At 42.4% G+C, this 11,784-nt stretch overlaps 1 long non-coding RNA gene across 1 annotated transcript in view; it reads left to right on the forward strand.

The window, feature by feature from the left end:
- Positions 1-10,576: 10,576 nt before the first annotated feature.
- Positions 10,577-11,784, forward strand: part of LOC130054772 (uncharacterized) — a 5,001-nt gene continuing 3,793 nt past the window's right edge. Inside the window, exons 1-3 of the long non-coding RNA XR_008803102.1 lie at positions 10,577-11,019; positions 11,274-11,664; positions 11,742-11,784. The exon at positions 11,742-11,784 is cut by the window's right edge and continues 195 nt beyond it. This is a non-coding gene — a long non-coding RNA (uncharacterized LOC130054772). The remainder of the gene's footprint in view (positions 11,020-11,273; positions 11,665-11,741) is intronic.

Here is an 11,784-nt window from a genome sequence, read left to right on the forward strand (position 1 = left end):
CGTAGTTTGAGTTGAGGACCTCGACGATCTGTTCCGGTGTCACCATGTTGGCTGTAAGGAAAGCAGAGATGAATAAATGATGGAATTACATATACACAAATATCAGACAACAATAAAAGAAAGGAACTCACCCACGGCTTTCACCTCCATCTCAGACCTCCTCTGCTGGGCTCGCCGATGCAGGCGTTTCTGGGTCCTCTTGAACTCCGAGATGGCCCTTTCCGTCTGGTCAATGTCCTCGGCCCTGTGGGTGGACACCGTGAACTCCAGGAACTGGATGAGGGATCCCAGGTAGGATTTGATAGTACCTGGGGCGAATATCCCAACTGTTGTCTGCATCCAGTCGTCTTTAACGCGTTGAACGTCCAGGAGGGCGTGCAATTCGTAGTCTTCCCCCTGACGAACGTGGGTCCAGATGTGGAAGGTCTGCTTGCTATGTTGGTATCCCACAGGGTGTGGTTTCCCCATCTCCGCTGACATCAGCCAGCGAAAATAACGTCGGAGGAGGGGTACTGAAAAAGAAGTGAATGTTGAAAATAAATGTAGACTACGTATCCCGATCCCAATGCCTGCTGCGTAAATACTTAATGATGGTAAGAAAATGGACAAATAGTACTGACCTGCCATAAACCCTGTCACATCGGAGGGGACTTGCGGAGAGGCTGGTCGTGGGTGGGCTGCTGCTGTCTGGGGTCGGGGTGTTTTCAAGGTGGCTCCCGGTCCCTGCACCTCGCTAACAAAGTGCGGAAGGGTCGCTCTAAAAGAAGAAAATGATATGTCGTTAGAGTTAGGAAATAGTCCAAGTCTTTTAGGGCAACATTGTTTACTTTGAGGGCATAGGGTGCTGCTTTGAGGGCAAGATTGGTTACTTGTAGGGCTAAAGTGGTTACCTACAGGGCTACTTGTCTACTTCATGGTGGGAATAAAATGTCCAAGTCTTATAGGGCAACATTGGTTACTTTAAGGGCATAGGGTGCTGCTTTGAGGGCAAGACTGGTTACTTGTAGGGCTAAAGTGGTTACCTGCAGGACTACATGGTTACTTCATTCGGGGGATAAAAATTTCTAAGTCAAGAAAAGCATGCTCTTACGTGGTCATCACCAGGGTGGACGTGCGCTGGGGTGGGGGTGTTATGCAGGTCACTGGCGGTCCCTGGACCTCTGCTAGCGGAATGGTGCTGCTTTGAGGGCAAGGCTGGTTACTTGTAGAGCTAAAGTGGTTACCTGCAGGGCTATTTGGCTACTTCATTGTGGGGAAAAAATTTCAAAGTCTTTTAGGGCAATATTGGTTACTTTGAGGACATATGGTGCTGCTTTGACGGCAAGACTGGTTACTTGTAGGGCTAAAGTGGTTACTTGCAGGGCTACTTGGCTACTTGAGTTGGGGGATAAAAATTTGTAAGTCCAGAAAAGCATGATCTTACCTTGTCTTTGCTGGTATGGAGGTGAACCTCGATCTCTTTCTGGACATCGAAAGGGAGTCCCTCGTCCTCTTCCCCAGGGTTAGGGTTAGATGCTGGCGCTCAGGGGAGGTATCCGACGACAAGGAGGAGGAGGAGTAATCGGATGAGGAGGGTCGATCCATCATCCTCTCCAATCTGGTTTTCCTATAACAGAAAAAAAGAAGAGTGACCTTACCATGTCCTGGATGTACAATCAACATCAGAATAAGCCCCCCCCCCCCCTTGCACCAGGACCAATAAGAGATGAGAAGAAGAAAATATAGCAGAAAGATTTCCTACCTGCCCTGCGTGTTGGCCCTCGCTGGATCCAGAGGTGGCCATATCTGCAGCTGTCCTCCCGTGTGAAATGCGGTGAAGGTCCTCCCCTCTTGACAAGTTGCTTGCGCATGGTTCCTGCTGGTATCTTGTGTACCGCTGTCAGGTGTTGACCGAGGCATGCCACAGCCTTGTGGCACCCTCCCACCGGGCACTCTCGGTAAAGGTGGCATCCCTGACTCTTCATGGGGGTGGGTCTGGCTGGCGGCTCCCTCCTGTGAACTTGCCGTCAGTGACGCGGCAAATTCACCACGACTGCGTTGCACTTGGTACAGCGGCAAGTCGGTCGTACCCGCACTGGGGGCCTCTGGCGCTGTCTCGGTCGAGGTTGGTGTTGTGTGGGCTCTGGTTCTGATGTGGTAGGATCGGCCTCGGATGAAGATGAGTAGGAGGACTCCGAAGACGAAGAGGGTGTCCTTGTCCCTGATGTCGAAGGCAGGGTTACGATGTTGTATGGACCCTTCAAAATGCCGTAGGAGCGATCCCTCGCATACTTGGACTCGTCGTCGGAGGAGAACTCCGAAGAGGAAGAGGCTCTCCTTGTTGCGTCTGATGACTCTTGCCTTGTCGAGGAGGACGAAGACGAGGACTCAGGGAATGATGCAGGAGCCTTTGAGGCAGAGTAGGACTCTGAAGAAGGAGATGCTTTCCTTGTCGTGGCTGGTGACTTCGTGGCTGGTGACTCTTGCCTGCTCGAAGAGGAGGATTATGAGAACTCAGGGAATGATGTAGGAGGCTTCAAGGCGGAGGAGGACTCCGAAGAGGAAGACCATGACTCTTTGCACGGTGCCGGAGCCTTCAAGCAATCCTCCATGTCATACTCGAGGTTTGGTCCAGATCGGTTGATGCATCCATCTCGCCTGCCGAACATCAAATGACTGAATTGTGCTTTTTCCGGCCTTATATAGCTCTCGGTTACACTGTCAGTCTAACCCTAACCCTAACCAACAAAATTCACCCAAAACACCCCAAATCCTTATGAAAACTAGTTCCAACTATAATTTAAGGCGAAAGAGCATGAAAACATAATTTTAAAAAACCCAAAAAGCAAGAGATATGGGGAAGAAGGCAAATCCGGTTTTTTTCTGGAAAAATGTAAAGATTTTTTTTTTAAAACGACGTCGTAGACCCCCGAAAACGCATTGCTTTTTCGTCCCCTTCACATGGTCGATAGTAGGTTCCAAGGCGATCATTATTTTATTTAAAAAAAAGCAATTATTTTACTTCCGGTGCAGAGATATGAGCAATTGAAATTTTGCAAGTTTTCCGAAAAAAACCTCATGAAATGCACTTTATTGGAAGGATAATAACTCGTTCGTTTCTAACACTGAAAAGACGTCCTTTACACATTAGATGGAGCATGAGTAGGTGGAAATAGGCGGAAAAGATGGGATCGGTCAGTACTTCCGGTGTTGAGATATGACCCCTATAAAAAGGGTAAACATTGCCATCTCCGAAATATTTAGAGTAATGTTTTTCCCATTAAAAAAATTATTTAAAAATTGTCCTGCACAGCATTTACTGTCCGTTCTAAGGGAACAATATGTTGCAAAGATGGAGTTCCTACCTACTTCTGGTACTGAGATATCGCTCTTGCAAATCGGCCCAAAAAGAGACTTTTTGCATAGAATGAATGTCTCTCATTTTACCTCATTCGAAGTTGACCTTTACAGAGTCGATAGACTCCACCCCAGTGAGAATCGGCTGAAAAGATGGCGTTGCCAAGTACTTCCGTTTAGGATATATGACCCCTTGAAAAAAGGGTGGAAATAACGTTTACATTTTGAAGGCCAATCGGTTACTCAAGGAGCAATTGTGGTTACCTAGCGGGGTTCCGAGGTTACTTAGAAGGCAAAATTGGCTACATTTTTTACTATTTTTACCTATGAGTGCCGAAATGGCTACCTGTTATTTACCCTGAAGTATTTCTAAGTGTTTAGGGCAGAAATGGCTACCTCAAAGGGATGAAATGGCTACCTCACGAATTGGGGCAAGGGGTCCCCAATTCGAAAGAGGGGCCCTCGGAAGGGGGCGATCCGAAATCCCCATGTGGTGACCTGGCCCCTCCGGTCAACGGGAATCCCCTGGGGAGTACTCCTTTTGTTTTAAGGTTTGGTGCTCGTGAATGGATGGGGCAAGGGGCCCCCAATCGGTTCGAGGCCCCTTCCATGGGGTGCCCCTCGGACCCCATGGGACCAATTTGCCCCATGCAAGCATTGTTTGCACGAGTGATCATCTTTTTTAATAACTTTTTTGGGAGGGGTTGTTGGGGCTGCCGGTTCTAGTATGAGCTTAAGGGCCCTTCGGAGCCGCGACCCCAACCGGTCCGGGGCCAGTGAGCCCCTTTTTTTTGGAAAAGTAGGCATTTTGTCCCTTTCCGGTTTTCACCTCAACGTCATTTTTTCGAGGGTCCGGAACCGATGGGGCTACAGAGCTGAAATTACCGGAGGACCCTTAAAAGGGCTGGGAGTCGCCCCTCATGGGATCTGTTGGCCCCTTGGGGTCGAAGGGCCCATATGGTGACCTTCGAATTTTGGGTCATTTTGGAGGGGGCGTAACTCTGAAACCGAGCGTGCGAGAAGACTGAGTTCTGGCCCCTTTTGAGCCCCATCCCTGCTTTACCCGTCCCTTGAAGGGCATTGTCTGTCCTTGAAGGGTTTTGTAACAACAACTCCCCAATCGACCCCATGTGTTCCATTTTCGACCTTTTTTCTAAGAGTCGTTGCCCTAAGGTCGAGGGGGTTGCAGGGTCCCAAATTTTGCGAGGGTCCTCTTAAGGGACCGCCCTCGACTCCCATGGGGGAAATTTGGCCCCTTGAAATCAAGGGCCAAGTAGGGCCCAAGTCGAATTTTTGACTTTTTTGCAGGGCCGGAAGTCCTAGAAGCCTTCGTGCTAGGGAATTGAAATTCAAGTGAGATGGGCCCCCAAAACGTCCCCTGTCAGATCTCCAAAGGACAGCTTCGAGTCGTACAGGGTAACGGAGATATGGGGTCAGGACTGGATTCCCCGAATGGCAAAAATCGGCCCTTTTTGAAAGACGCCATCTCCCACATCCTTTGAGGGATCGGCTTGTTCTTTACAGGGACAATCTAGATAGGATAGTGCAATGCGGGCCCCAAAAATCAGGGGCCTGGGTCAAGGGCAAAGGGTCCGTCTGACCCCAACCTTAGCCCCACCCTTTGGGGGCGAGTCGGCGACTTAGACTCTTCACTGAGCCCAAGTCTTTGGGGCTGCCGAGGACCCCTTTGCACCCCAACATGGCCTGGCTCCACTCTATTGTCCCGTGGTGGAAAATAAGGGCTAGGGGCCAAGACCACCCCACAAGGCCTCCGGGAAGTAAATGGAGTGTCACCCGTCGCCTTTGACTTCTTCTGTAATATCCTTCTAGGAGCCGACCTGAAATGTTGGGGGCCCTTTGGGGTCGAAAAAAGGGGTTCAGCCCCCTTTTCTAAAGGGGCACAACCCTCCAAAAACCCTTTGAGGGCAGATCCTGCACCTTAAGGGCAAGTGGCGACCTGAGTCTAACGTCATCCTGTCCCCCTTTCTCGAGTGATTTCAGGGGCGAAACTTGCCAGATCCGCAGGGCAGGGCCCGCTCTTTAGAACCTCACCCCGAAAAAGTCTCTGAGGGGGGGGGCTTAACACCCGGGGTGGGGGTCGAAAAAATGGTTAGGGTTAACCAGGGTTAGGCGACGGAGGGGTAAGTGGGGTGACTTCAAAAAAATGAAAAGTCTCTCCCCACCCCCCAAGATGGAGGATCGGGCTGCAATTTTGGGAGGGTAGGTTTTCCAACATTGCCCCTCGGACCAGGGTAAAGATCCCCCTAAAAATCCAAGGATAAAAAAACCCCTCAAACTTAGCCAAAAAATGAGTTTCTTTCAGAGTTAGATATTACTATGGGGTAAGTTGGGTATACTCCTCAAGAGGATCCTCGTTCCTGGCTCTTTTTCATTATATTGCATATATTTCATGACAAAATGTGTAAAAAACTTTTGTGCATACTTATTTATGATGGGTAGTATATATATATATATATATATATATATATATATATATATATATATAAAGAGCCAAATTAATTCACTGAGTATAACTTTCAATTAAGCTCAATAAAATAATTAGTTAAGGGTATTTATATAAAAATATTCTTATAAAAAAATCTTCTCCAGAACAAGCAGGCCAATTTCATTCAAGTTTAGCACAAATCATCCTTGCGTGAAGGGAATTCAAGTTTGTTGAAATGAAGGGTCATGCTGCCTTTAAAGGGGAGATAATCACAAAAAAGGAGGAGTAAATTAAAAATCTCAAAAACTGCTGGGCAAGGAAAGTTCAAAGAGCTAGAGCCACGAAGGGTCAACATCGGCCTGCACTTTTATGAAAAATTATGACACTTAACAAACAAATATTGCACTAAATATTGTCAATAAACATTGTAGTAAATGTAATCATATCAAAATGTTGATTCTGTGATGTCATAATTCTGCCGTACATGTCATAACACGTGACGTTTGCACATTTTTCTCTAAAAATGACAAATTTTGGAACTTAAATTCAAAATTTCAGTTTGGTCACATTAAACGAACAAATTAAATATTCTGACATGGGTAAAGAAATGAAAATGTTGGATTTAATTTGTTCGATGAAAGTGGCCATACGTAAATTTCTTGTTTTAAGTCTTTCACAAACATAATTTATGCATTGAATGATGATAGTTTCTCATATTAACAAGATTTGTTTGTGAAACACAATTGCCCCCAATAATGGCCAATTCCGAAGATGGCCAAGGTCACAAGGGCAAATATCTTGGTACCAGTAGAAAGATCTTGTCAAAAGAAATGCTCATGTACAATATGAAAGCTCTAATATTTACCATTTAGAAGTTATGACCAATGTAAAAAAATTAAAATAAAAGTAGGTCAAATGTCAAGGTTAAAAGGTTCAATACCAACGGAAAGGTCTTGTAACAAGGAATACTCATGTGAAATATCAAAGCTCTATCACTTATTGTTCAAAAGTTATTAGCAAGGTTAAAAATTTCAAAAAGTAGGTCAAACTCCAAGGTCAAGGTCACGGGGTCAAAAATGTTGGTACCCACGGAAAGGTCTTGTCACAAGGAATACTCATGTGAAATATCTAAGTTAAGAGAGTTTCACCATTGCCATATGGCTTCAAAATTGTGAAGTTTTAAGAGATAAGAAATTTTTTATTTCAGAAAATGAAAACGATCTTTAAAACTCTTTTGAAACCTTAATCTTTACTCTACTGTAAACAGTAGTAAGAAATAAACTAAACTGAAAACTTATTATGGCAATGAATGAAGTACACTACAAGCCGACCTGGGGTAATGTGTAATGCATTGTAATCATTACATTTTTTTTTTTAAAGTAATGAGGTGTAATGTGTAATGGACCCACTTTTGAATTACGAGTAATTGTAATGTAATGCATTACTTTCATAAAAATGCCAGTAATGACCACAGGCAATTGCATCGCTTGGGGTCGAATTTACTATATACTTTATATAGTAAATTCGACCCCAAGCGATGCAATTGCCTGTGGTAATGACCATTACTTTTCTATTACATTTGAACATATAATTTCTTATTTCAATGACAATGATTGAGAATTTTAAAGACATGATACATTAAAAATGCATTGTTTAAAATAAAGACATACAGTATTTCTTTTTTAACGTGTTCATTCAATGGTCATTTATGAATAATTCAAATGATTTTTTAATGGGAATTTTTAGTATACTTATTTATAATCTAATTTAAAAGTTAACTTCAAATAAGTTGTGTTCATAAATTTTTCTTTGTATTTTCTCTCTCATTGTAATGTGTAATGTAATTCATTACTTTAGCAAAGTAATTGTAATTTAATTAATTACTTATATGAATGAAAGTAATTGTAATGGTGAAAATTCCAATGTAATTGTAATTTAATGCATTACATTTCAAAGTAACTGACCCCAGGCCTGACTACAAGTGAATTGATGTAGTCTTTTGTATAGGTGTGATGCTGTGGCCAGAAGTGGTTGTATTTTGCTTAAAACTGTATGACCCGATGTTCATGTATTATTTTTCTACATAATTACTTTTAAAGCAGATTAATTACGTTATAAAGTTATTAATTTTCCCTTAATTACATGCTTGAAAACATCTGCATGTAAAAGAAAACAGTGAGAATATTATTTAGAAAGTAAATATAGTGTGGTACATATATAAATCATCCGGAAAAACTCAGGCTTTTCACCCAAAACACGGTGTTTTCGGTGAAAGGCCCAAGGTGTTCCAGATAATGCATAAATTATACAGTGTTAGACGTCTATTAATAGACCCACGTGGGTCAGGGGAATCCCAACATGATGTATTAACTCATACGCAACTGTCTAGTTTAAGGCTGAAAGAGCGTAAAACAACGAATTACTAAGAGGTGTTTGATATTTCTATTTCTATTAAACTTATGGCACGGTACTGTTGTAACAAAATACACAGCTTTACAGATAAGACCACCGATGATCTGAAAGTTTGAACTGGTCACGTGACTGTCACTTGAAATGGCAGAGTGACGCCGTTATTTGTAAACATCGATTTGAAATCAAATAATTTTGGTTAAAACAGATCAGGGATCGACATTAACGGTTGTCCGATTGCCCGAGGCAGGTGAAAACCCAGTTCGGACAAGTGAAACTCAATACACGCTTGCCCGATGGGGCAAGTGATATTTTTAGTAGGAAATATTATTATTATAATAATTGTGTTAAGCTTGATGAATATAGAATGTTAAAAAGTAAAACCCAACTTCCTATAGTGTTGTTTTCTTTACCGAGCCGTCAGATTATAGCAAAGGCCCATTCTAGTAGATCATACTGTATCACCAATTGACAGAGAGAGATAATTAAGATAATTAGAATTACTGGTTGACAGGGCAAGTGAGATGAAAAGTGAATGCCTATCCCTGCAGATGAAATAATGTATGATTTAATAGTTAAATATATACTTGAACTATTTTCAAAACAATAGGATTGATTAGTAGTGTAAAGGCACTCATAAATTGTTATTGATTTATTATAAAAATCAAGTGTGCCAATTTTTAAGCGATTAGCTAAACTCTGTCACTGTATCTTATCTCTAGCTTACTCAACCAAATGCTGACAAAGCGCTTCCTACGATTGGTTAATATAACTGGTTCCCTGCCTCGCTCATGACCAATCAGTGACATCACACAAGTTTTATCAGTTGACCACAGTAATTGCACAAGGAATTGTCATATACAGTTACAGTAGGAAGAGCATGCTAACCACTCTTCAGTACTTTCATACTTTAGATTCATTATTGGAATGACTTGTACACTTGCATTAGCAATTAATTTCTTACCTTCACATGAAGGATTTTTATAATTTGCATAATTTGTGGTGTTTTACCGTCTCCTACAGCTCAAGGTAGTAAAGTGAAAAGAAAGCTTCTGCAAGAATCTGGTAAATTACATCTACATTGTTTAGATTAATTTTCCATATGTGTATGGTAATTTATAGCTTAAAAGTAATGCAGGAAATAATCATAAAGCAAACTTATTCCTTTTGTTTTATTATGTACTTTTAATGCATCTTGAGTAGAAGAGAATTATTTCATGTTTATATTTTATTATGTTCTCAGCCACAACCTTAGCTGCTGTTGCTGGACCCTTGGCCACCTCAGCTGTTGTTGCTGGAACCGCGGCCACAACCTCGACTGCTGTTGCTCGACCCTCGGCCACAACCCGGCTGCTTTTGCTTGGGCTTCAACGACAACCTCGGCTAGTGTTGCCACACCATGTGCAACTCCCACTGCAGAACCAAGACAATGTAAGCTTGTGTATTCCTATAGTGATAGGTTTCAAGCCATGTAATTCCACACTACACACTTCAATGATATGATACTCTACTTCTCAGTGTTTGCTGAACCGTCTACCCGAACTGTACAAGTTTCCCAGCTCCAAAATCAGAAGAGGTAAATTATCATTTTATTTTTTCCGAAATTTGAATTTCTAATAATTCTTTTTGTTGTTGTCTTCCTGACATTTATCAGCGAGTTTTAGCCTTGCCCTCAGAGATAGCGTCTGCTGCTGTTCGAGCCTCGGCCCTCGGTGATAGCCTCGGCTAGTGTTGCCACATCATATGCAACTTCCACTACAGAGCCAAGACTATGTAATCTTTGTGTATTCTTTAAACGAGTGAGTTCAGGCATCGTGATGCCATTCTACACATTTTGACAATATGATAATTTACCTTTCAGTGTCTGCCACAACATCTACCCCTCTTGAGCATGATCTTGATGCCCAATCAGCAGGCAGTAGAGGTAAGTTAGTAATCCCCATACCAGTGCATCATTTTACCTTTTTCATTTGATCCCCATAATGTTTTTAAACTTTCATTGTTTGATTCAAGTACACTTTTCACTATATTTACACTGTATATGTATTTCGTTTGTAGTAGACCTAATAAACATCACTCTCTTTCACACACTCTGGCTGGTTGGAAGAAGACACTGCCTGATGTAGACCATAGGTGGATTTCCGATACCTTTTTCAAACTTGGGGAAAAGGTGTCCGGAATATGACTTTACGAGAGTATCCAAGCTCTGGTATGAGCCACCACAGCCAAGCCTATCAGCAAGTGTCTTGAACAAGCCTGATCGCTACTTTGTACATCGTTTTTTCCTGCGGATGCCCGGCCATCTTTTTCCATGAAAGGTGAAGATAATGAACAGTGATCAATCTCGTAACTCCTACAAGCAATACAAAATAGATAGTTGGGCAAACACGGACCCTTGGACACACCAGAGGTGGGATCAGGTGCCTAGGAGGAGTAAGCATCCCCTGTTGACCGGTCACACCCGCCGTGAGCCCCATATCCTGATCAGGTAAACGGATTTATCTGCAGTCAAAATCAGTGTGCCAAGAACGACTTGACAATCGGTATGAAACACGTCAGACAGCATTTGACCCAATGATAGGTTGTATTGACGAACTAAATCGTTATAACGACCATAGAATTTGCGAAATGCTGACTTCAATCGAGACTGTTGAAACCCCTGTACCATCAACTTGTTTGTTCACGGACCCCTTTGTTGTCCTCAGGAAGACTGCAATGGGAAATTAATAAATGCAGGGGTCCATAAAAAAACCCGGATGATGCTGTATGTAGACACCTTTTATAAGATGGCAGGCGAGTACCTTAGTTGCCCGAAGTGCTCCAAAAAGGTAATTTATTTCTGAATTTGCATTCTTTTTAAGCTTAAAAGTAAATTAACCTCTTTCCCTTCTCCCTCTTATGGTTGTCACATTTGGACAAGAGGAGATAGGAGTGTTGTCCTTTTTCTGACATTGCCTCCTCCATCACCTGTTTCATTGATTTTGGTCTTATGTATTCTGTTACTCTCTATTTGATGAAGGTAATATATTATATTTTCCAGGTAAATATTGTATTCTGATAAAATTCTTTCTTTTCATTCTAGGTCATCAGTTAGAGTGAGTGTATATTAAAGCAGCTTGATAATACCAGCAGAAATCAATTTCCATGCATTTTAACTTCAAAATATACATGTGATATGAGGGTTGTCGGGCTTCTACGTCAAAGAACACTGGAAAACAGTAGCAGTGCTGTGTGCAACTCGGTAGAGGAGCAGTATGGAGAGAAGTATGTCACCAGCTTAGAGAGCTACTTCTCCAACTGCAAGAGATTCAAATATTCTGCTCACAAGGGTTTCGTAGGCGTTCCTCATTTCCAACCACCGCCCCAACTGGATGTTATAAACACACTGGATTACATCAAGGCATCTATAACATCCCAGTTTGGCACAATCTTGAAAATGGATTCCACAAAGAATATAACAAACACAATTGCAGGTACTTATAACGTTTCAATATTAACCACATTATTATTTTTATATCTTACACAATTTAAATTTATTTGAATTTTTCAGGCCATGGCAGAAAGATGGCAATGTGGGCCACTAATGTTAGAAA

This window comes from Ostrea edulis, chromosome 5, assembly GCF_947568905.1.
Source record: "Ostrea edulis chromosome 5, xbOstEdul1.1, whole genome shotgun sequence".
Lineage (NCBI taxonomy): Eukaryota > Metazoa > Mollusca > Bivalvia > Ostreida > Ostreidae > Ostrea > Ostrea edulis.